Source organism: Coregonus clupeaformis, chromosome 16, assembly GCF_020615455.1.
Source record: "Coregonus clupeaformis isolate EN_2021a chromosome 16, ASM2061545v1, whole genome shotgun sequence".
NCBI classification, from domain to species: Eukaryota; Metazoa; Chordata; class Actinopteri; order Salmoniformes; family Salmonidae; genus Coregonus; species Coregonus clupeaformis.
In genome coordinates this window covers 54,941,690-54,969,189 of record NC_059207.1, presented here as the reverse complement: position 1 = coordinate 54,969,189, position 27,500 = coordinate 54,941,690, and positions in this window count along the sequence as shown.

The following is a 27,500-nucleotide window of genomic DNA, read 5'->3' as shown; positions in this document are numbered from 1 at the left end:
CGTGGCGAGAAGCTGTCTCCCGCACCACGTGCTCTCACCACTGGTGTCCCCCAGGGCTCAGTTCTAGGCCCTCTCCTATTCTCGCTATACACCAAGTCACTTGGCTCTGTCATATCCTCACATGGCCTCTCCTATCATTGCTACGCTGACGATACACAACTCAATCTTCTCCTTTCCCCCTTCTGATAACCAGGTGGCGAATCGCATCTCTGCATGTCTGGCAGACATATCAGTATGGATGACGGATCACCACCTCAAGCTGAACCTTGGCAAGACGGAGCTGCTCTTCCTCCCGGGGAAGGACTGCCCGTTCCATGATCTCGCCATCACGGTTGACAACTCCGTTGTGTCCTCCTCCCAGAGTGCGAAGAGCCTTGGCGTGACCCTGGACAACACCCTGTCGTTCTCCACTAACATCAAGGCGGTGACCCGATCCTGTAGGTTCATGCTCTACAACATTCGGAGAGTACGACCCTGCCTTACACAGGAAGCGGCACAGGTCCTAATCCAGGCACTTGTCATCTCCCGTCTGGATTACTGCAACTTCGCTGTTGGCAGGGCTCCCTGCCTGTGCCATTAAAACCCCTACAACTCATCCAGAATGCTGCAGCCCGTCTGGTGTTCAACCTTCCCAAGTTCTCTCACGTCACCCCGCTCCTCCGCACACTCCACTGGCTTCCAGTTGAAGCTTCGCATCTGTTACAAGACCATGGTGCTTGCCTATGGAGCTGTGAGGGGAACGGCACCTCCATACCTTCAGGCTCTGATCAGTCCCTACACCCAAACGAGGGCATTGCGTTCATCCACCTCTGGCCTGCTGGCTCCCCTTCCTCTGTGGAAGCATAGTTCCCGCTCAGCCCAGTCAAAACTGTTCGCTGCTCTGGCACCCCAATGGTGGAACAAGCTCCCTCACGACGCCAGGACAGCGGAGTCACTCACCACCTTCCGGAGACATTTGAAACCCCACCTCTTTAAGGAATACCTGGGATAGGATAAAGTAATCCTTCTCTCCCCCAAAAAAATAATAATAATAATAATTGTAAAGTGGTTATCCCACTGGCTATAAGGTGAATGCACCAATTTGTAAGTCGCTCTGGATAAGAGCGTCTGCTAAATGATGTAAATGTAATGTAAATGTATTATGTATTGATTAGGTCACCTATAAGTTTCCTTTGGTTTTGTTTGCAGTTGTGTGTTGTTGAATGCCTGTCCGTTGGTGTATGTTTATTGTTTTCTAGTGTTTAGTGTTTTACGCACTGTTTGCGTAATCGCTCGCCTCCTGTGTTTTGAGGCCCGTTATTTTGTATTTGTCTTTGTGACAATTAAAGTCGGTACGACTAAGCTTCTGTGTCCTGCGCCTGACTCCAACACCGCATCCACATCAGCCCTTGACAGAACAACACACCGGAATATGGAGTCAGCAGGAGCAGCGGCCGCGACCGAGTCGCTGGAGGATCGGGTCAGCTGCCAGGACGCCAGGATCCAGCAACTCGGCTCTGCCATGCAGGAGGTTATGAACACCCTGCGCCGATGGGAAAGGGGAGGCGTGCCCACACCTCCTCCTACATTACCACCACCATCGGCCAGCCCCACCAGACCAGCTCCGGAATCCAGTGGGATTCGGCTCTCGCTCCCGAGGGTGTATGATGGCACCGCAGCCGGGTGTCAGGGGTTCCTCCTTCAGGTGGAACTCTACCTGGCCACCATACACCCGGCGCCCTCGGAATACAAGAGCGTTTCAGCCCTCATCTCCTGTCTCTCCGGCAAGGCGTTGGAGTGGGCCAACGCCGAATGGAGGGGAATAGACGCCGCCACCATCAGCTACGCGGAGTTCTCCTGCCACTTCAGGGCTGTTTTCGATCACCCTCCTGAGGGTAAAGCGGCGGGGGAGCGTCTGTTCCACCTCCGACAGGGGAAGAGGAGCGCACAGGAGTTCGCCCTGGATTTCCGGACTCTAGCGGCGGATGCGGGGTGGAATGAGAGGGCCCTCATCGACCACTATCGGTGTAGCCTGCGTGAGGACGTTCGTCGAGAGCTGGCCTGCAGGGACACCAACCTGTCCTTTGACCAGCTAGTGGACATGTCCATTCGTCTGGATACCCTGCTGGCCACCCGCGGACATCCCGAGTTGGGGCTGTCCATTCCATCCCCCAGCCCTATGGAGCTCGGGGGTGCTGGCGCTAGAGAGAGAAGGAGAGAGAACCCGAGAGGGGCCGTCCCCTGCACCAGCTGTGGCCGTGGAGGACACACTGCGGCTAGGTGCTGGGGAGGGTCTCCAGGGAATCGGGGCAACAGGTCGCGCACTGGGGAGTCATTTCAGGTGAGTAGGCGCCCCACTCACCCAGAGCTCTCTGTTGTTCACTTGTGTATACCTGTGGTATTTCCTCAGGTTGCATCTCATTCCCAGCATAAGGCGCTAGTCGATTCAGGCGCAGCTGGGAATTTTATTGATCAGAAATTTTGTTCTAAGTTAGGGATTCCCCTCCTGCCCGTTGATGCACCCTTTCCTGTCCATGCCCTAGATAGCCGTCCGTTGGGATCTGGGTTGATTAGGGAGGTCACAGCGCCACTAAAGATGAAGGCGCAGGAGGGTCATGAGGAGATCATTCAGTTATATCTGATCGACTCTCCTGCGTATCCCGTGGTGCTGGGGCTTCCTTGGTTAATCGCCCATGACCCCACCATTTCGTGGCAACAGAGGGCTCTCAAGGAGTGGTCTGCCCAGTGTGTTGGGCGATGTCTAGGTGTTTCCGTAGGGGCGACCACGGTGGAGAGTCCGAACCAATTACCCGCACTGCACATTCCTCCTGAGTATGATGATTTGGCACTAGTGTTTAGCAAGACTAGGGCGACGCGATTGCCACCTCATAGACAGGGGGATTGTGCGATAGACATCCAGGCAGGTGCTGCACTTCCACGTAGTCATGTGTATCCTCTGTCTCAAGAGGAGAAGGTGGCTATATAGACATATATAGCCGAGTCTCTGAGACAGGGATACATACGGCCCTCCACTTCCCCTGCGTCCTCAAGTTTCTTTTTTGTGAAGAAGAAGGATGGAGGGTTGCGCCCGTGTATTGATTACCGTAGTCTCAATCAGATCACTGTGAAATACAGTTACCCTCTTCCTCTGATTGCGAGTATGACTGAATCATTACACGGAGCGCGTTTCTTCACAAAACTGGATCTCAGGAGCGCTTATAACTTGGTGCGCATTAGGAGGGGAGATGAATGGAAGACGGCATTTAGTACCACCTCAGGTCATTATGAGTATCTTGTCATGCCATACGGGTTAATGAATGCTCCTTCAGTCTTCCAATCATTTGTGGACGAGATCTTCCGGGACCTGCATGGGCAGGGAGTGGTAGTGTACATTGACGACATCCTAGTGTACTCTGCTACACGAGCCGAGCATGTAGCCCTGGTGCGCCGAGTGTTGGGGAGGCTGTTGGAGCATGACTTGTATGTCAAGGCAGAGAAATTTCTGTTTTTTCCAGGGAGTCCATCTCCTTCTTGGGTCATCGGTTGTCAGCGTCAGGGGTGAAGATGGAGATTGACCGTGTGTCAGCCGTGCGTAACTGGCAAACCCCAACCACTGTTAAAGAGGTGCAGCAGTTTTTGGGTTTTGCCAATTACTACCGGAGGTTTATCCGGGGTTTTGGACAGGTAGCAGCTCCCATTACTTCCCTGCTGAAGGGGGGCCCGGTGCGTTTGCAGTGGTCGGCTGAAGCGGACAGGGCGTTTTGTAAACTGGAAGGACCTGTTCACTTCGCCCGTGCTGGCGCACCGGATCCCGCTTTAGCGTTCCAGGTAGAGGTGGACGCGTCAGAGGCCGGTATTGGGGCAGTACTGTCGCGACGCTCCGGCACGCCTCCTAAGCTCCGTCCCTGCGCTTTTTATTCTAAAAAGCTCAGCCCGGCGGAGCGTAATTATGACGTAGGGGACAGGGAGCTGTTAGCTGTGGTTCAAGCCCTAAAGGTGTGGAGGCATTGGCTTAGGGGGCTCAACACCCTTTTCTCATTCTGACTGACCATCGTAACCTGGAGTACATCTGGGCAGCTAGGAGATTGAACCCTCGTCAGGCTATGTGGAACATGTTCCTGACCCGGTTCGTTTTTAAGATCACTTACATCCCAGGGTCCCAGAACGGTAAGGCAGACGCCCTGTCCCGGCGGTATGACACAGAGGAGAGGTCCATTGAGCCCACTCCCATACTGCCGGAGTCCTGTCTAGTGGCACCGGTGGTATGGGAGGTCGATGCGGAAATTGAGCGGGCGTTACGCACCGACCCTACTCCCCAGAGTGTCCAGTGGGTCGGACGTCGCGTGCCACTCGAGGTCGAGATCGTCTCGATTTATTGGGCTCATACGTCACCCTCCTCTGGACATCCAGGTATTGGCCGGACAGTGCACTGCCTTAGTGTTAAGTACTGGTGGCCAACATTGGCTAGGGACGTGAGGGTTTATGTCTCCTCCTGCTCGGTGTGCACTCAGTGTAAAGCGCCTAGACACCTGCCCATGGGGAAGTTACAACCCCTGCCCGTTCCACAACGGCCATGGTCTCACCTCTCCGTGGACTTTGTCACGGACCTTCCCCCCTCTCAGGGGAATACCACTATTCTGGTCGTTGTGGATCGGTTCTCTAAGGCCTGTCGTCTCATTCCAATGCCGGGTCTCCCTACTGCCCTACAAACCGCTGAGGCTTTGTTCACCCACGTCTTCCGGCACTACGGGGTTCCCGAGGATATAGTGTCTGATCGGGGTCCCCAATTCACCTCTAGAGTCTGGAGGGCGTTCATGGAACGCTTGGGGGTCTCGGTTAGCCTTAACTCGGGTTACCACCCTGAGAGTAATGGGCAGGTGGAGAGAGTGAACCAGGATGTGGGTAGGTTTCTGAGATCCTATTGCCAGGGCCGGCCGGAGGAGTGGTCGGGGTACATCCCCTGGGCAGAGATGGCTCAGAACTCTCTCCGCCACTCCTCTACTAACCTGACCCCTTTTCAGTGCGTGTTAGCTTATCGGCCGGTTCTGGCACCATGGCATCAGAGCCAGATCGAGGCTCCTGCGGTGGATGAGTGGTTTCGGCGCTCTGAGGAGACGTGGAACGCTGCACACGTACATCTGCAGCGGGCCATCCGCAGGCAGAAGGCGAGCGCCGATCTCCACCGCAGTGAGGGTCCAGTATACGCCCCTGGAGATCGAGTCTGGCTCTCGACTCGAAACCTGCCCCTTCGCCTGCCCTGCTGGAAGCTTGGCCGGCGGTTTGTGGGGCCATTTAAAGTCCTGAGGAGATTGAACGAGGTGTGTTACAAGTTGCAACTGCCTAATGACTATCACATTAACCCCTCGTTCCATGTGTCTCTCCTCAGGCTGGTGGTAGCTGGTCCACTCCAGGAGAGTGAGATAAGAGAGACCCCTCCGCCCCCACTGGACATCGAGGGGGCTCCCGGCGTATTCAGTCCGGTCCATCGTGGATTCGAGACGTCGGATTGGGGGGTCTACAATATCTCGTGGAGTGGGAGGGGTACGGTCCGGAGGAATGGTGCTGGGTGCCTAGGAGGGACATTTTAGATCCATCCCTCCTGACTGAGTTCCACCGAGTCATCCTACGCGCCATGCTCCACGCCCTCCTGGCCGTCCCCGAGGCCGGGGTCGGCGCACGGCTGGAGCCGCGCGGTCAAGGGGGCGTACTGTCACGAATTCCGCCGAGACTGCTCCTCCTCCTTGTTCGGGCAGGCTTCGGCGTTCGTCATCCCCGGAGTACTAGCTGCTACCGCTTGATGTTCTCTATGTTTGTTTGGTTTTGTCTTGTTGATGCACCTGTTTCGTATTACGTATTGATTAGGTCACCTATAAGTTTCCTTTGGTTTTGTTTGCAGTTGTGTGTTGTTGAACGCCTGTCCGTTGGTGTATGTTTATTGTTTGCTAGTGTTTAGTGTTTTACGCACCGTTTGCGTAATCGCTCGCCTCCTGTGTTTTGAGGCCTGTTATTTTGTATTTGTCTTTGTGACAATTAAAGTCGGTACGACTAAGCTTCTGTGTCCTGCGCCTGACTCCAACACCGCATCCACATCAGCCCTTGTCATCTACTCTACACAGTAACTACTCTACCCTACTCTACACTTACTCAAACTATACTCTACTCTATAAACTACTCTACATCTACTCTACTATATACACTACTCTACTCTATACACTACTCTACTCTACTCCACTCTATACACTTCGCTACACTGTACTATGCTCTATAGACTATGATCTTCCTACTCTACTCTACTCTTACACTACTCTATTCTATACACTATTCTAATCTAGTCTATACACTACTCTACTACTCTACTCATCCTTCTACTGTACTCTGCCCTACTCTACTTTAATCTACTCCTACTCTACTCTACCCTACTCTACTCTGTATACTACTCTACTCTCTACTCCAACTCTACTCCTACTCTACTCTATACACTACTCTACACTACTCCTAATTTACTTCTACTCTACTCTATTCTAATCTACTCTATACACACATCTACTCCTAATATACACTTCTCCTACTCTACTCTATACAATACTCAAATGTACTCTATACACTACTCTAATCTACTCTACTCTACTTTACTCTACTTTATACACTACAGTACTCCACCCTACTCTACCCTTACTTTATACACAACTCTACTCCACTCTACCCTACTCTACATCGACCCTACTCTACTCTATCCACTACTCTACTCTATTCTACTCCTACTCTGCTCTATACACTACTCTACTCTATACAACATTTTACTCTACTTCTACTCTACTCTATACACTACACTACCCTACTCCTACTCTATTCTACTCTACACACTACTCTACTCTATACACTACTCTGATCTACTCAATACAGTACTCTACTCTATACACTACACTAATCTACCCTACTTTACACTTACTGAAACTCTACTCTACTCCTACTCTAAGCTATACACTACTTTACTCTACATCTACTCTACTCCTACTATACTCTACGCGGTACACTACACTACTCTACTCCTACTCTACTCTATACACTTCGCTACTCCACTCAAATCTTTTCTATACACTACTATATTCCTACTCTAATGTACTCAAATGCTACTCTACTCTATCACTACTCTACTCTATAAACTACTCTACTCTACTCCTACTCTACACTACTCTACTCTATACATGACTCTACTCCACTCTACCCTACTCTACTACTACCCTACTCTATACAACACTCTACTCTACTTTTACTCTACTCTATACACTACACTACCCTACTCCTACTCTATTCTACTTTACTCTATACACTATTCTACTCTATACACTACTCTGATCTACTCAATACAGTACTCCACTCTACTCTATACACTACACTAATCTACCCTACTCTACACTTACTCAAACTCTACTCTACTTCTACTCTATGCTATACACTACTTTACTCTACACCTACTCTACTCCTACTCTACTCTACTCTGTACACTACTCTACTCTACTCCTACTCTACTCTATACACTTCGCTACTCCACTCAACACTTTTCTATACACTACTATATTCCTACTCTACTCTAATCCTACTCTACTCTACTCTACCACTACTCTACTCTATAAACTACTCTATTCTACTCCTACTCTACTCTACTCTTACACTACTCTACTCTATACACTATTCTACTCTACTCTATACACTACTATACTCTTACTCTACTGTACAATTCACCACTCTACCCTACTCTACTCATACTTCTACTGTACTCTGCCCTACTCTACTTTACTCTACTCCTACCCTACTCTATACACTACTCTACTCCTACTCCTACTCTACTCTTACACTATTCTACTCTATACAGTATTCTACTCTACTCTATACCCTACTCTACTCATACTTCTACTATACTCTACCCTACTCTACTCCTACCCTAGTCTACTCTATACACTACTCTACTCCTACTCTACTCCTACTCTACTCCTACTCTACTCTATACACTACTCTACTCTACTCCTACTCTACTCTATACACAACTCTACTCTTCTCCTACTCTACTCGATATACTGATCTAATCTACTCAATACACTACTCTACTCTATACACTACCCTACTCAATACTCACATCTACTCTATACACTACGCCACTCTACTCTACTATACTATACTCTACACACTACACTACTCCACCCTACTCTACTCTTATTCCAACTCTACTCTACTCTTACCCTACTCTTTACACTACTCTACAACTACTCTACTCGTACTCTACCCTACTCTATACAAAACTCTACTCCACCCTACTCTACTCTATACACTACTCTACTCTACTCCACTCTATACACTTCGCTTCACTGTACTATGCTCTATAGACTATGATCTTCCTACTCTACTCTACTCTTACACTACTCTACTCTATACACTATTCTAATCTAGTCTATACACTACTCTACTACTCTACTCATCCTTCTACTGTACTCTGCCCTACTCTACTTTAATCTACTCCTACTCTACTCTACCCTACTCTACTCTGTATACTACTCTACTCTCTACTCCAACTCTACTCCTACTCTACTCTATACACTACTCTACACTACTCCTAATTTACTTCTACTCTACTCTATTCTAATCTACTCTATACACACCTCTACTCCTAATATACACTTCTCCTACTCTACTCTATACAATACTCAAATGTACTCTATACACTACTCTAATCTACTCTACTCTACTTTACTCTACTTTATACACTACAGTACTTCCACTACTCTACTCTATTCTACTCCTACTCTGCTCTATACACTACTCTACTCTATACACTGCTCTACTTCTACTCTACTCAACGCTACGCACTACTCTACTCTACTCCACTCTACCCTACTCTACTCCTACTCTACTCTATATAACATTCTACTTTACTCCTACTTCTACTTCTACTTATACACTACACTATCTCTACTGCTACTTATTCTACTTCTACACACTACTCTACTCTATACACTACTCTGACACCAATACAGTACTCTACTTCTATACACTACACTAAACTCTACCCTACTTTACACTTACCAACTCTACTTACTCCTACTCTCTATGCTATACACTACTTTATCTACATCTACTCTACTTACTTACTCACTCTATACACTTCGCTACTCCACTCAACTCTTTTCTATACACTACTATATTCCTACTCTATTTACTCAAATTTACACTTCTACTTCTGCTATACTACTTCTATCTATAACTACTTACTCTATCTCTACTTAATACTCTACTCTATACAGACTACATCTACATCCTATATGTATCTACCCTATCTATACATAATATTACTATTTTTACTCTATCTATACATACATTACCCATATCGGCCTTACTCTCTATACACTATTCTATCTATACACTACTCGATCTACTCAATACAGTACTCCACTCTACTTCTATACACTACACTAATTCACTCCTACTCTACACTTACTAAAACTCTACTTTACTTCTACTTATATTATACACACGTACTTACAATTTACTCTACCTTCCTACTCTACTCTACTCTACTCTGTACACTACTCTCTCTACTCCTACTCTCTACTCTATACATTCAGTACTTCCATCAACACTTTTCTATACACTACTATATTCTCTACTCTACTCAATCCTACTTACTCTAGTCCTAATCCTAGTCCTAAATCTACTCTACTCTACTATACTCCTACTCTACTCTATAAACTATTCTACTCTATTCCTATTCTATTCTATTCCATATATTTACTACTCACTTTTAACACCACTATACTCTACACTCACTATATACACTGCCCATTACTCTACCCTACTCTACTCTACTCTATACACTGCCCTACTCTACCATACTCTACTCTACTTCTACACTACTTTATACTCTAATCCTGCTCTACACTACACTACTTACTATACTGTATACAGTATTCTACCCACTCATGTATCTATACACTACTCTACTCTATACACTACTCTAATCCTACTCTACGCTATACACTAAACTGACTCTACTCTACTCTAGTCTATACACAACTCTACTACTACTATACTCACTGTAAATACTATCTCCTACTTAAATTACTCTGCTCTATACACTACTCTACTCTATACACTACTCTATTTCTACATTGCTCTACTTCATACATACTTTAATCTACTAATACACTTACATACTCTATCTATACACAAATATACTCTACCCTACCTCTACTCCACTTCTACTCTACTCACATACACTACTCTACTCTACCCTACTGTAATCTAATTCTACTCTACTCTATACACTACTCTACTGTAGCTTTACCCTACTCTAATCTACTCTACTCATACATACTCTACTGTACCTTACCCTACTCTATTCTACCTATACACTGCCCTACTCTACCTCTACTCTCTACTCTATACACTACTATATCTCTAATCCTACGCTACACTACACTACTCTCTACTATACTATATACAGTATTCTACCCTACTGTACTCTACTCTATACACTTTACTTCTGCTTTATACAATACTCTACTCCACTCAACCCTACTCTACTCTATACACTCTCTCTACACTACTATACCCTACTATATCTCTACTCCTATTCCTGCTTCACTTTACATACACTCTAGTCTATATACTACACTACTCCTCCTCCTCTACTCATACACCACACCACACTACTCACCTCTACCTCTACATCTACTCTACTCTAATCCATTTCAACTCACTTCTACTCTATACACTACTCTACCTATACATTACTCTACTCCACTCAACCCTTACTAACTCCTACTCCTGTTCTACTCTATACTCTACTTTACTTTATTTCCTACTCTACTCTATACACTACATCTACTCTACTCTAGTCTATGCACTGCTCTACTACTATTATACTTCTACTGTAAACACTACTTCTACTCTATACACTACTCATTCTACTCTACTCTACTCTATACACTACTCTAATCTACTAAATACACTACTCTACTCTATGCACAACTCTACTTTCTACCCTACTCTACTCTCCTACTTCTACTCTACTCATACACTACTCTACTCTACCCTTACTGTGCCATAATCTACTCTACTCTATACACTACTCTACTGTTTTTCTCCTATCTCTACTCTACTTTCTACTTATACACTACTTACTCTACTATATCCTATCTATCCTATTCTCTACTCTACTTATACCCTACTCTATTCCTACTTCTACTTCTACTCACATACACTACTCTACTCTACCCTACTGTACCTAATCTACTCTACTCTATAAACTACTCTACTGTATTTTTACCCCACTCTACTCTACTCTATACACTACTCTAATCTACCCTACTATACTCTACCCTAGTCCTAATCCTAGTCCTGAAATCCACTCTACTCTACTCTACTCTACTCCTACTCTACTCTATATACTACTTCTACTCTATTCTATTCTATTCCATTATATTTACTACTCTACTCTATACACTACTATACTCTACACTACTCTATACACTGCCCTACTTCTACCCCTACTCTACTATATACACTGTCCTACTCTCCTACTCTACTCTACTCTATACACTGCTCTACTATACTATATGACAGTATTCTACCCTACTGTACTCTACTCTATACACTACTCTACTCTATACTTCTCTACTCTCCACTCAACCCTACTCTACTCCTACCCTGCTCCACTCTATACACTACTCTAATCCTACTCTACGCTATACACTACACTACTCTACTCTACTCTAGTCTATACACTACTCTACTACTACTATACTCTACTGTAAACACTACTCTACTCTTACACTACTCAACTCTATACACTACTCTACTCTATACACTACTCTATTCTACTCTACTCTACTCTATACACTACTTTAATCTACTAAATACACTACCTTACTCTACTCTATACACAACTCTACTCTACTCCTACTTCTATCTCTACTCACATACACTACTCTACTCTACCCTACTGTACCCTAATCTACTCTACTCTATACACTACTCTACTGTACTTTACACTACTTCTACTCTACTCTATACACCACTCTAATCTACCCTACTATACTCTACCCTAGTCCTAATCCTAGTCCTAATCTACTCTACTCTACTATACTCCTACTCTACTCTATATACTACTCTACTCTATTAATATTCTATTCTATTCCATTATATTTACTACTCTACTCTATACACTACTATAATCTACACTACTCTATACACTGCCCTACTCTACCCTACTCTACTCTACTCTACTCTATACACTGCCCTACTATACCATACTCTACTCTACTCTCTACACTACTATACTCTAATCATACTCACACTACTACTATCTACTATACTCGTATACAGTATTCTACCCTACTGTACTCTACTCTATACACTGCTCTACTCTATACACTACTCTAATCCTACTCTACGCTATACACTAAACTACTCTACTCTACTCTAGTCTATATACAACTCTACTACTATACTCTACTGTAAACACTACTCTACTCTTAAACTACTCTACTCTATACACTACTCTACTCTATACACTACTCTATTTCTCTGTTCACTCTATACACTACTTTAATCTACTAAATACACTACACTTACTCTACTCTATACACAACTATACTCTACCCTACTCTACTCCTACTTCTACTCTACTCACATACACTACTCTACTCTACCCTACTGTAATCTAATCTACTCTACTCTATACACTACTCTACTGTACTTTACCCTACTCTAATCTACTCTACTCTATACACTACTTACTGTACTCTTACCCCTACTCTATTCTACTTATACACTATTCTACTCTACCTACTTCTACTTCTACTCTATACACTACTATACTCTAATCCTACTCTACACTACACTACTCTACTATACTATATACAGTATTCTACCCTACTGTATCTCTACTCTATACACTACTCTACTTATACAATACTCTACTCCACTCAACCCTACTCTACTCCTACCCTGCTCTACTCTATACACTACTCTATTCCTACTCTACACTATACACTACACTACTTCTACTCAAGTCTATACACCACTCTACTATTACTGTACTCTACTGTAAACACTACTCTACTCTTACACTACTCTACTCTATACACTACTCTACTCTATACACTACTCTAATCTACTAATATACTACTTATCTACTCCTACTTCTACTTTCTTACTCTACCCTACTGTACTCTAATCTACTCTACTATATACACAACTCTACTGTACTTTACCTCTACTTCTGCTCTACTCTACTCTACTTCTATATACTACTCTACTCTACTCCTATTCTATTCCATTCTATTTACTACTCTATCTCTACTCTATACACTACTCTACTCACTATACTCTATACACTGCCCTACTCTACCTACTTTACTCTACTCTGTACACTACTATACTCTAATCCTACTCTACACTATACTACTCTACTCTACTATATACAGTATTCTACCCTACTGCACTCTACTCCTACTCGACTCTATACACTCTCTACTCTAATGTACCTAATCTACTCTATCCACTCTATACACTACTCTACTCTACTACTACCCTACACTACTCTACTCTATACACTACTCTACTCCTACTCTACTCTACTCTACTCCATTCTACTCTACTCTACTCTATACAATACACTACTTACCTACTCTACTTCTACTCTGCACTACTGTATACACTACTCTACTTCTACTCTACTCTTATACTACTCTACTCTATACTCTATTCTATCTATTTACCCCTACTCTACCATACATCTACTCCTACATTACTCTACTCTACTTTTATATACTACGCTCTGCTACTCTACTTTACTCAAATCTATACACTACTCTACTCTACCTTACTCTACTCTATACACTACTCTACCCTCTACTCTACTCTACTCATACTCCTACTCTACTCTAGACACTACTCTACTATAATCTACCCTACTCTACTCAACCCTACCCTAATCTCCCCCACTCTACTCTACTCTATACACTACTCTACTCCTACATCTACTCTAAACTACTCTACTCTATTCTACTCTATACACTACTCTACCCTACTCTACTCTACTCCTACACGACTCTATATACTACTCTACTATTTTCTTCTCTTCTCAACTCTACTCTGCTCTACCATACTCCTACTCTACTCTATTTTTACACTTCTCGAATCTATCCTACTCTACACCTACTTTACTTCTACTATACCTTACCTCTTCTCTATACACTACTCTACTCTACACACTCTCTACTCTACTCCTACTCAACATTACTCAACTCTATTTTTATACACTACTCTACTCTAATCTACTCCACTGTTACTCTACCCTACTCTACTCTACTCTACTCTACTCTACTCTACTCTATGCAATACTCTACTCTACTCTACTTCTACTCTACTCTACCCTACTCTACTCTTATTCCTACTCTACTCTATACACTACTCTACTCTACAGTGCCCTAATCTACTCTACTCCATACACTACTACTACTCTGTTGTACTTTACTACCTACTCTACTCTATACACTACTTCTACTCTAATCCTAGTTCACATCTACACTACTCTACTATTATACGTATTCTACCCTTACTGTATCTCTACCTACTTCGACTCTCATACACTACTCTACTCTACACTACCCTACACTACTCTACTCTATACACTACTCTACTCCTACTCTACTCTACTCCATTCTACTCTATACAATAACTACTTACCCTTCTCTTCTTTCTACTTCATACACTCTCTACTTCTACTCTATCTTTACTACTACTCTACTTATGCTCTATTCTACTCTACTCTACTTCTACCAAACATATACTCCTACATTACTCTACTCTACTTTATATACTACACTACTCTACTCCTACACAACTCTATACACTACTCTACTCTACCTTACTCTACTCTATACACTACTTACTCTACTCTACTCTCATTCTACTCTAGACACTACTCTACTATAATCTACCCTACTCAACCCTACCCTAATCTTCCCCACTCTACTCTACTCTATACACTACTCTACCCTACTTTATACACTACTCTAATCCTACATCTACTCTAAACTACTCTACTATTTTCTTCTCTTCTCAACTCTACTCTACTCCTACTCCTAATCTACTCTATTTTACACTCTCGAATCTATCCTACTCTACACACTCCTCTACTCTACCCCTACTCAACACTACTCAACTCTACACACTACTCTCTACCTTAATCTACTCCACTGTTACTCTACCACTCTACTCAATACTTTACTCTACTCTACTCTACTCTATACACTACTCTATTCTACTGTACCCTTAATCTACTCTACTCCATACACTACACTACTATATTGTGCTTTACCCTACTCTACTCTATACAATACTCTACTCCACTCAACCCTACTCTACTCCTACCCTGCTTCTACTCTATACACTACTCTATTCTACCTCTTACACTATACACTACACTACTCTACTCAAGTCTATACTACCTACTCTACTATTACTGTACTCACTGTAAACACTACTCTACTCTTACACTACTCTACTCTATACACTACTTCTACTCTATACACTACTCTAATCTACTAAAATACACTACTCTACTCTACTCCTACTTCTACTCTACCCCTACTGTACTCTAATCTACTCTACTATATACACAACTCTACTGTACTTTACCCTACTCTGCTCTACTCTACTCTACTCTATATACTACTCTACTCTACTCCTATTCTATTCCATTCTATTTACTACTCTACTCTACTCTATACACTACTCTACTCCACTATACTCTATACACTGCCCTACTCTACCCTACTTTACTCTACTCTGTACACTACTATACTCTAATCCTACTCTACACTACACTACTCTACTCTACTATATACAGTATTCTACCCTACTGTACTCTACTCCTACTCGACTCTATACACTACTCTACTCTACACTACCCTACACTACTCTACTCTATACACTACTCTACTCTACTCTACTCTACTCATTCTACTCTATACAATACACTACTTACCCTTCTCTTCTCTACTTTCATACACTACTCTACTTCTACTCTCTGCTCTTTACACTATCTCTACTCTATGTTTCTATTCTACTTACTCTACTCTACCAAACATATACTCCTACATTGACTTCTCTCTACTTTGATATACTACACTACTCTACTCCTACACAACTCTATACACTACTCTACTCTACCGTACTCTACTCTATACACTACTCTACTTCTATCTACTCCTACTCCTACTCTAGACACTACTCTACTATAATCTACCCTACTCAACCCTACCCTAATCTCCCCCACTCTACTCTACTCTATACACTACTCTACCCTACTTTATACACTACTCTAATCCTACATCTACTCTAAACTACTCTACTATTTTCTTCTCTTCTCAACTCTACTCTACTCCTACTCTAATCTACTCTATTTTAACTTCTCAAGATCTATCCTACTCTACACACTCCTCTACTCTCACCCCTACTCAACACTACTCAACTCTACACACTACTCTACCTTAATCTACTCCACTGTTACTCTACCCTACTCTACTCAATACTTTACTCTATCTCCTACTCTACTCTATACACTACTCTATTCTACTGTACCCTAATCTACTCTACTCCATACACTACACTACTATATTGTCTTTACCCTACTCTACTCTATACAATACTCTACTCACTCAACCCCTACTCTACTCCTACCCTGTTCTACTCTATACACTACTCTATTCCTACTCTACACTATACACTACACTACTCTACTCAAGTCTATACACCACTCTACTATTACTGTACTCTACTGTAAACACTACTTCTACTCTTACACTACTCTACTTCTATACACTACTCTACTCTATACACTACTCCTAATCTACTAAATACACTACTCTACTCTACTCCTACTTCTACTTCTACCCTACTGTACTCTAATCTACTCTACTATATACACAACTCTACTGTACTTTACCCCTACTCTGCTCTACTCTGCTCTACTCTATATACTACTCTACTCTACTCCTATTCTATTCCATTCTATTTACTACTCTACTCTACTCTATACACTACTCTACTCACTATACTCTATACACGCTCTACTCTGCCTACTTTACTCTACTCTGTACACTACTATACTCTAATCCTACTCTACACTACACTACTCTACTCTACTATATACAGTATTCTACCCTACTGTACTCTACTCCTACTCGACTCTATACACTACTCTACTCTACACTACCCTACATACTTCTACTCTATACACTACTCTACTCCTACTCTACTCTACTCCATTCTACTCTATACAATACACTACTTAACCCTTCTCTTCTCTACTTCATACACTACTCTACTTCTACTCTACTTTACACTACTCTACTCTTATGCTCTATTCTACTCTACTCTACTCTACTAAACATATACTCCTACATTACTCTACTCTACTTTTATATACTATACTACTCTACTTCCTACACAACTCTATACACTACTCTACTCTACCTTTACTCTGCTCTATACACTACTCTACTCTACTCTACTCCTACTCCTACTCTAGACACTACTCTACTATAATCTACCCCTACTCAACCCTACCCTAATCTCCCCCACTCTACTCTACTCTATACACTACTCTACCCTACTTTATACACTACTCTAATCCTACATCTACTCTAAACTACTCTACTATTTTTCTTCTCTTCTCAACTCTACTCTACTCCTACTCCTAATCTACTCTATTTTACACTTCTCGAATCTATCCTACTCTACACACTCTCTACTCTACCCCTACTCAACACTACTCAACTCTACACACTACTCTACCTTAATCTACTCCACTGTTACTCTACCCTACTCTACTCAATACTTTACTCTACTCCTCTCTACTCTATACACTACTCTATTCTTCTGTACCTAATCTACTCTACTCCATACACTACACTACTATATTGTACTTTACCCTACTCTACTCTATACAATACTCTACTCCACTCAACCCTACTCTACTCCTACCCTGCTCTACTCTATACACTATCTATTCCTACTCTACACTATACACTCACTACTCTACTCAAGTCTATACACCACTCTACTATTACTGTACTCTACTGTAAACACTACTCTACTCTTACACTACTCTACTCTATACACTACTCTACTCTATACACTACTCTAATCTACTAAATACACTACTCTACTCTACTCCTACTTCTACTCTACCCTACTGATACTCTAATCTACTCTACTATATACACAACTCTACTGTATTACCCTACTCTGCTCTACTCTACTCTACTCTATATACTACTCCCTACTCTACTCCTATTCTATTCCATTCTATTTACTACTCTACTCTACTCTATACACTACTCTACTCCACTATACTCTATACACTGCCCTACTTCTACCCTACTTTGCTCTACTCTGTACACTACTATACTCTAATCCTACTCTACACTACACTACTCTACTCTACTATATACAAGTATTCTACCCCTACTGTACTCTACTCCTACTCGACTCTATACACTACTCTACTCTACACTACCTACACTACTCTACTCTATACACTACTCTACTCTACTCTACTCTACTCCATTCTACTCTATACAATACACTACTTACTCTTCTCTTCTCTACTTCATACACTACTCTACTTCTACTCTACTCTTTACACTACTCTACTCTATGCTCTATTCTACTCTACTCTACTCTACCAAACATATACTCCTACATTACTCTACTCTACTTTATATACTACACTACTTCTACTCTACACAACTCTATACACTACTCTACTCTACCTTACTCTACTCTATACACTACTCTACTCTACTCTACTCCTACTCCTACTCTAGACACTACTCTACTATAATCTACCCTACTCAACCCCTACCCTAATCTCCCCCACTCTACTCTACTCTATACACTACTCTACCCTACTTTATACACTACTCTAATCCTACATCTACTCTAAACTACTCTACTATTTTTCTTCTCTTCTCAACTCTACTCTACTCCTACTCCTAATCTACTCTATTTTACACTTCTGAATCTATCCTACTCTACACACTCCTCTACTCTACCCCTACTCAACACTACTCAACTCTACACTACTCTACCTTAATCTACTCCACTGTTACTCTACCCTACTCTCTACTCAATACTTTACTCTACTCCTACTCTACTCTATACACTACTCTATTCTACTGTACCCTAATCTACTCTACTCCATACACTACACTACTATATTGTACTTTACCCTACTCTACTCTATACAATACTCTACTCCACTCAACCCTACTCTACTCCTACCCTGCTCTACTCTATACACTACTCTATTCCTACTCTACACTATACACTACACTACTCTACTCAAGTCTATACACCACTCTACTATTACTGTACTCTACTGTAAACACTACTCTACTCTTACACTACTCTACTCTATACACTACTCTACTCTATACACTACTCTACTCTACAGTACCCTAATCTACTCTACTCCATACACTACACTACTCTATTGTACTTTACCCTACTCTACTCTATACACTACTCTACTCTAATCCTAGTCTACACTACACTACTCTACTATATACAGTATTCTACCCTACTGTACTCTACTCCTACTCGACTCTATACACTACTCTACTCTACACTACCCTACACTACTCTACTCTATACACTACTCTACTCCTACTCTACTCTACTCCATTCTACTCTATACAATACACTACTTACCCTTCTCTTCTCTACTTCATACACTACTCTACTTCTACTCTACTCTTTTACACTACTCTACTCTATGTCTCTATTCTACTCTACTCTACTCTACCAAACATATACTCCTACATGACTCTACTCTACTTTATATACTACACTACTCTACTCCTACACAACTCTATACACTACTCTACTCTACCTTACTCTACTCTATACACTACTCTACTCTACTCTACTCCTACTCCTACTCTAGACACTACTCTACTATAATCTACCCTACTCAACCCCTACCCTAATCTCCCCCACTCTACTCTACTCTATACACTACTCTACCCTACTTTATACACTACTCTAATCCTACATCTACTCTAAACTACTCTACTATTTTCTTCTCTTCTCAACTCTACTCTACTCCTACTCCTAATCTACTCTATTTTACACTTCTCGAATCTATCCTACTCTACACATCCTCTACTCTACCCCCTACTCCAACACTACTCAACTCTACACTACTCTACCTTAATCTACTCCACTGTTACTCTACCTACTCTACTCAATACTTTACTCTACTCCTACTCTACTCTATACACTACTCTATTCTACTGTACCCTAATCTACTCTACTCCATACACTACACTACTATATTGTACTTTACCCTACTCTACTCTATACAATACTCTACTCCACTCAACCCTACTCTACTCCTACCCTGCTCTACTCTATACACTACTCTATTCCTACTCTACACTATACACTACACTACTCTACTCAAGTCTATACACCACTCTACTATTACTGTACTCTACTGTAAACACTACTCTACTCTTACACTACTCTGCTCTATACACTACTCTACTCTATACACTGCTCTACTTCTACTCTACTCAACGCTACGCACTACTCTACTCTACTCCACTCTACCCTACTCTACTCCTACCCTACTCTATACAACATTCTACTCTACTCCTACTTCTACTCTACTCTATACACTACACTACCCTACTCCTACTCTATTCTACTCTACACACTACTCTACTCTATACACTACTCTGATCTACTCAATACAGTACTCTACTCTATACACTACACTAATCTACCCTACTTTACACTTACCGAAACTCTACTCTACTCCTACTCTATGCTATACACTACTTTACTCTACATCTACTCTACTTCTACTCTACTCTACTCTATACACTTCGCTACTCCACTCAACTCTTTTCTATACACTACTATATTCCTACTCTATTCTACTCAAATGCTACTCTACTCTACTCTACCACTACTCTACTCTATAAACTACTCTACTCTACTCCTACTCTACACTACTCTACTCTATACATGACTCTACTCCACTCTACCCTACTCTACTCCTACCCTACTCTATACAACACTCTACTCTACTTTTACTCTACTCTATACACTACACTACCCTACTCCTTTACTTTACTCTATACACTATTCTACTCTATACACTACTCTGATCTACTCAATACAGTACTCCACTCTACTCTATACACTACACTAATCTACCCTACTCTACACTTACTAAAACTCTACTCTACTTCTACTCTATGCTATACACTACGTTACTCTACACCTACTCTACTCCTACTCTACTCTACTCTACTCTGTACACTACTCTACTCTACTCCTACTCTACTCTATACACTTCGCTACTCCACTCAACACTTTTCTATACACTACTATATTCCTACTCTACTCTAATCCTACTCTACTCTAGTCCTAATCCTAGTCCTAATCTACTCTACTCTACTATACTCCTACTCTACTCTATAAACTACTCTACTCTATTCCTATTCTATTCTATTCCATTATATTTACTACTCTACTCTATACACTACTATACTCTACACTACTATATACACTGCCCTACTCTACCCTACTCTACTCTACTCTATACACTGCCCTACTCTACCATACTCTACTCTACTCTCTACACTACTATACTCTAATCCTACTCTACACTACACTACTCTACTATACTGTATACAGTATTCTACCCTACTGTACTCTATACACTACTCTACTCTATACACTACTCTAATCCTACTCTACGCTATACACTAAACTACTCTACTCTACTCTAGTCTATACACAACTCTACTACTACTATACTCTACTGTAAACACTACTCTACTCTTAAACTACTCTACTCTATACACTACTCTACTCTATACACTACTCTATTCTACACTGCTCTACTCTATACACTACTTTAATCTACTAAATACACTACCTTACTCTACTCTATACACAAATATACTCTACCCTACTCTACTCCTACTTCTACTCTACTCACATACACTACTCTACTCTACCCTACTGTAATCTAATCTACTCTACTCTATACACTACTCTACTGTACTTTACCCTACTCTAATCTACTCTACTCTATACACTACTCTACTGTACCTTACCCTACTCTATTCTACTCTATACACTGCCCTACTCTACCCTACTCTACTCTACTCTATACACTACTATACTCTAATCCTACGCTACACTACACTACTCTACTATACTATATACAGTATTCTACCCTACTGTACTCTACTCTATACACTACTCTACTCTATACAATACTCTACTCCACTCAACCCTACTCTACTCTATACACTACTCTACTCTACACTACTATACCCTACTATACTCCTACTCCTATTCCTGCTCTACTTTACACTACACTCTAGTCTATATACTACACTACTCTCCTCCTCCTCTACTCTATACACCACACCACACTACTCACCTCTACCCTACTCTACTCTACTCCTAATCTACTCCAACTCTACTCTACTCTATACACTACTCTACTCTATACACTACTCTACTCCACTCAACCCTACTCAACTCCTACCCTGCTCTACTCTATACTCTACTCTACTCTATTCCTACTCTACTCTATACACTACACTACTCTACTCTACTCTAGTCTATACACTACTCTACTACTATTATACTCTACTGTAAACACTACTCTACTCTATACACTACTCTATTCTACTCTACTCTACTCTATACACTACTCTAATCTACTAAATACACTACTCTACTCTATACACAACTCTACTCTACCCTACTCTACTCCTACTTCTACTCTACTCACATACACTACTCTACTCTACCCTACTGTACCATAATCTACTCTACTCTATACACTACTCTACTGTACTTTACCCTACTCTACTCTACTCTACTCTATACACTACTCTACTCTACTATATCCTACTCTACTCCTATTCCTACTCTACTCTATACCCTACTCTACTCCTACTTCTACTCTACTCACATACACTACTCTACTCTACCCTACTGTACCCTAATCTACTCTACTCTATAAACTACTCTACTGTATTTTACCCCACTCTACTCTACTCTATACACTACTCTAATCTACCCTACTATACTCTACCCTAGTCCTAATCCTAGTCCTAATCTACTCTACTCTACTCTACTCTACTCCTACTCTACTCTATATACTACTCTACTCTATTCCTATTCTATTCCATTATATTTACTACTCTACTCTATACACTACTATACTCTACACTACTCTATACACTGCCCTACTCTACCCTACTCTACTATATACACTGTCCTACTCTCCCCTACTCTACTCTACTCTATACACTACTCTACTATACTATATACAGTATTCTACCCTACTGTACTCTACTCTATACACTACTCTACTCTATACACTACTCTACTCCACTCAACCCTACTCTACTCCTACCCTGCTCCACTCTATACACTACTCTAATCCTACTCTACGCTATACACTACACTACTCTACTCTACTCTAGTCTATACACTACTCTACTACTACTATACTCTACTGTAAACACTACTCTACTCTTACACTACTCAACTCTATACACTACTCTACTCTATACACTACTCTATTCTACTCTACTCTACTCTATACACTACTTTAATCTACTAAATACACTACCTTACTCTACTCTATACACAACTCTACTCTACTCCTACTTCTACTCTACTCACATACACTACTCTACTCTACCCTACTGTACCCTAATCTACTCTACTCTATACACTACTCTACTGTACTTTACACTACTCTACTCTACTCTATACACCACTCTAATCTACCCTACTATACTCTACCCTAGTCCTAATCCTAGTCCTAATCTACTCTACTCTACTATACTCCTACTCTACTCTATATACTACTCTACTCTATTAATATTCTATTCTATTCCATTATATTTACTACTCTACTCTATACACTACTATAATCTACACTACTCTATACACTGCCCTACTCTACCCTACTCTACTCTACTCTACTCTATACACTGCCCTACTATACCATACTCTACTCTACTCTCTACACTACTATACTCTAATCATACTCTACACTACACTACTCTACTATACTGTATACAGTATTCTACCCTACTGTACTCTACTCTATACACTACTCTACTCTATACACTACTCTAATCCTACTCTACGCTATACACTAAACTACTCTACTCTACTCTAGTCTATACACAACTCTACTACTACTATACTCTACTGTAAACACTACTCTACTCTTAAACTACTCTACTCTATACACTACTCTACTCTATACACTACTCTATTCTACTCTGCTCTACTCTATACACTACTTTAATCTACTAAATACACTACCTTACTCTACTCTATACACAACTATACTCTACCCTACTCTACTCCTACTTCTACTCTACTCACATACACTACTCTACTCTACCCTACTGTAATCTAATCTACTCTACTCTATACACTACTCTACTGTACTTTACCCTACTCTAATCTACTCTACTCTATACACTACTCTACTGTACCTTACCCTACTCTATTCTACTCTATACACTGCCCTACTCTACCCTACTCTACTCTACTCTATACACTACTATACTCTAATCCTACTCTACACTACACTACTCTACTATACTATATACAGTATTCTACCCTACTGTACTCTACTCTATACACTACTCTACTCTATACAATACTCTACTCCACTCAACCCTACTCTACTCCTACCCTGCTCTACTCTATACACTACTCTATTCCTACTCTACACTATACACTACACTACTCTACTCAAGTCTATACACCACTCTACTATTACTGTACTCTACTGTAAACACTACTCTACTCTTACACTACTCTACTCTATACACTACTCTACTCTATACACTACTCTAATCTACTAAATACACTACTCTACTCTACTCCTACTTCTACTTCTACTCTACCCTACTGTACTCTAATCTACTCTACTATATACACAACTCTACTGTACTTTACCCTACTCTGCTCTACTCTACTCTACTCTATATACTACTCTACTCTACTCCTATTCTATTCCATTCTATTTACTACTCTACTCTACTCTATACACTACTCTACTCCACTATACTCTATACACTGCCCCACTCTACTCCTACTTTACTCTACTCTGTACACTACTATACTCTAATCCTACTCTACACTACACTACTCTACTCTACTATATACAGTATTCTACCCTACTGCACTCTACTCCTACTCGACTCTATACACTACTCTACCTAATGTACTCCTAATCTACTCTACTCCACTCTATACACTACTCTACTCTACACTACCCTACACTACTCTACTCTATACACTACTCTACTCCTACTCTACTCTACTCTACTCCATTCTACTCTACTCTACTCTATACAATACACTACTTACCCTACTCTACTCTACTCTACACTACTGTATACACTACCTCTACTTCTACTCTACTCTTTACACTACCTCTACTCTATACTCTATTCTACTCTACTTTACCCTACTCTACCATACATCTACTCCTACATTACTCTACTCTACTTTATATACTACGCTACTCTACTCTACTCTTACTCAAATCTATACACTACTCTACTCTACCTTACTCTACTCTATACACTACTCTACCCTACTCTACTCTACTCATACTCCTACTCTACTCTAGACACTACTCTACTATAATCTACCCTACTCTACTCAACCCTACCCTAATCTCCCCCACTCTACTCTACTCTATACACTACTCTACTCCTACATCTACTCTAAACTACTCTACTCTATTCTACTCTATACACTACTCTACCCTACTCTACTCTACTCCTACACGACTCTATATACTACTCTACTATTTTCTTCTCTTCTCAACTCTACTCTGCTCTACCATACTCCTACTCTACTCTATTTTACACTTCTCGAATCTATCCTACTCTACACCTACTTTACTCTACTATACCTTACTCTTCTCTATACACTACTCTACTCTACACACTCCTCTACTCTACTCCTACTCAACACTACTCAACTCTATTTTATACACTACTCTACTCTAATCTACTCCACTGTTACTCTACCCTACTCTACTCTACTCTACTCTACTCTACTCTACTCTATGCAATACTCTACTCTACTCTACTCTACTCTACTCTACCCTACTCTACTCTTATTCCTACTCTACTCTATACACTACTCTACTCTACAGTACCCTAATCTACTCTACTCCATACACTACACTACTCTATTGTACTTTACCCTACTCTACTCTATACACTACTCTACTCTAATCCTAGTCTACACTACACTACTCTACTATATACAGTATTCTACCCTACTGTACTCTACTCCTACTCGACTCTATACACTACTCTACTCTACACTACCCTACACTACTCTACTCTATACACTACTCTACTCCTACTCTACTCTACTCCATTCTACTCTATACAATACACTACTTACCCTTCTCTTCTCTACTTCATACACTACTCTACTTCTACTCTACTCTTTACACTACTCTACTCTATGTCTCATTCTACTCTACTCTACTCTACCAAACATATACTCCTACATTACTCTACTCTACTTTATATACTACACTACTCTACTCCTACACAACTCTATACACTACTCTACTCTACCTTACTCTACTCTATACACTACTCTACTCTACTCTACTCCTACTCCTACTCTAGACACTACTCTACTATAATCTACCCTACTCAACCCTACCCTAATCTCCCCCACTCTACTCTACTCTATACACTACTCTACCCTACTTTATACACTACTCTAATCCTACATCTACTCTAAACTACTCTACTATTTTCTTCTCTTCTCAACTCTACTCTACTCCTACTCCTAATCTACTCTATTTTACACTTCTCGAATCTATCCTACTCTACACACTCCTCTACTCTACCCCCTACTCAACACTACTCAACTCTACACACTACTCTACCTTAATCTACTCCACTGTTACTCTACCCTACTCTACTCAATACTTTTACTCTACTCCTACTCTACTCTATACACTACTCTATTCTACTGTACCCTAATCTACTCTACTCCATACACTACACTACTATATTGTACTTTACCCTACTCTACTCTATACAATACTCTACTCCACTCAACCCTACTCTACTCCTACCCTGCTCTACTCTATACACTACTCTATTCCTACTCTACACTATACACTACACTACTCTACTCAAGTCTATACACCACTCTACTATTACTGTACTCTACTGTAAACACTACTCTACTCTTACACTACTCTACTCTATACACTACTCTACTCTATACACTACTCTAATCTACTAAATACACTACTCTACTCTACTCCTACTTACTACTTCTCTACACTCTACTATATACACAACTCTACTGTACTACCTACTGTGCTCTACTCTACTCTA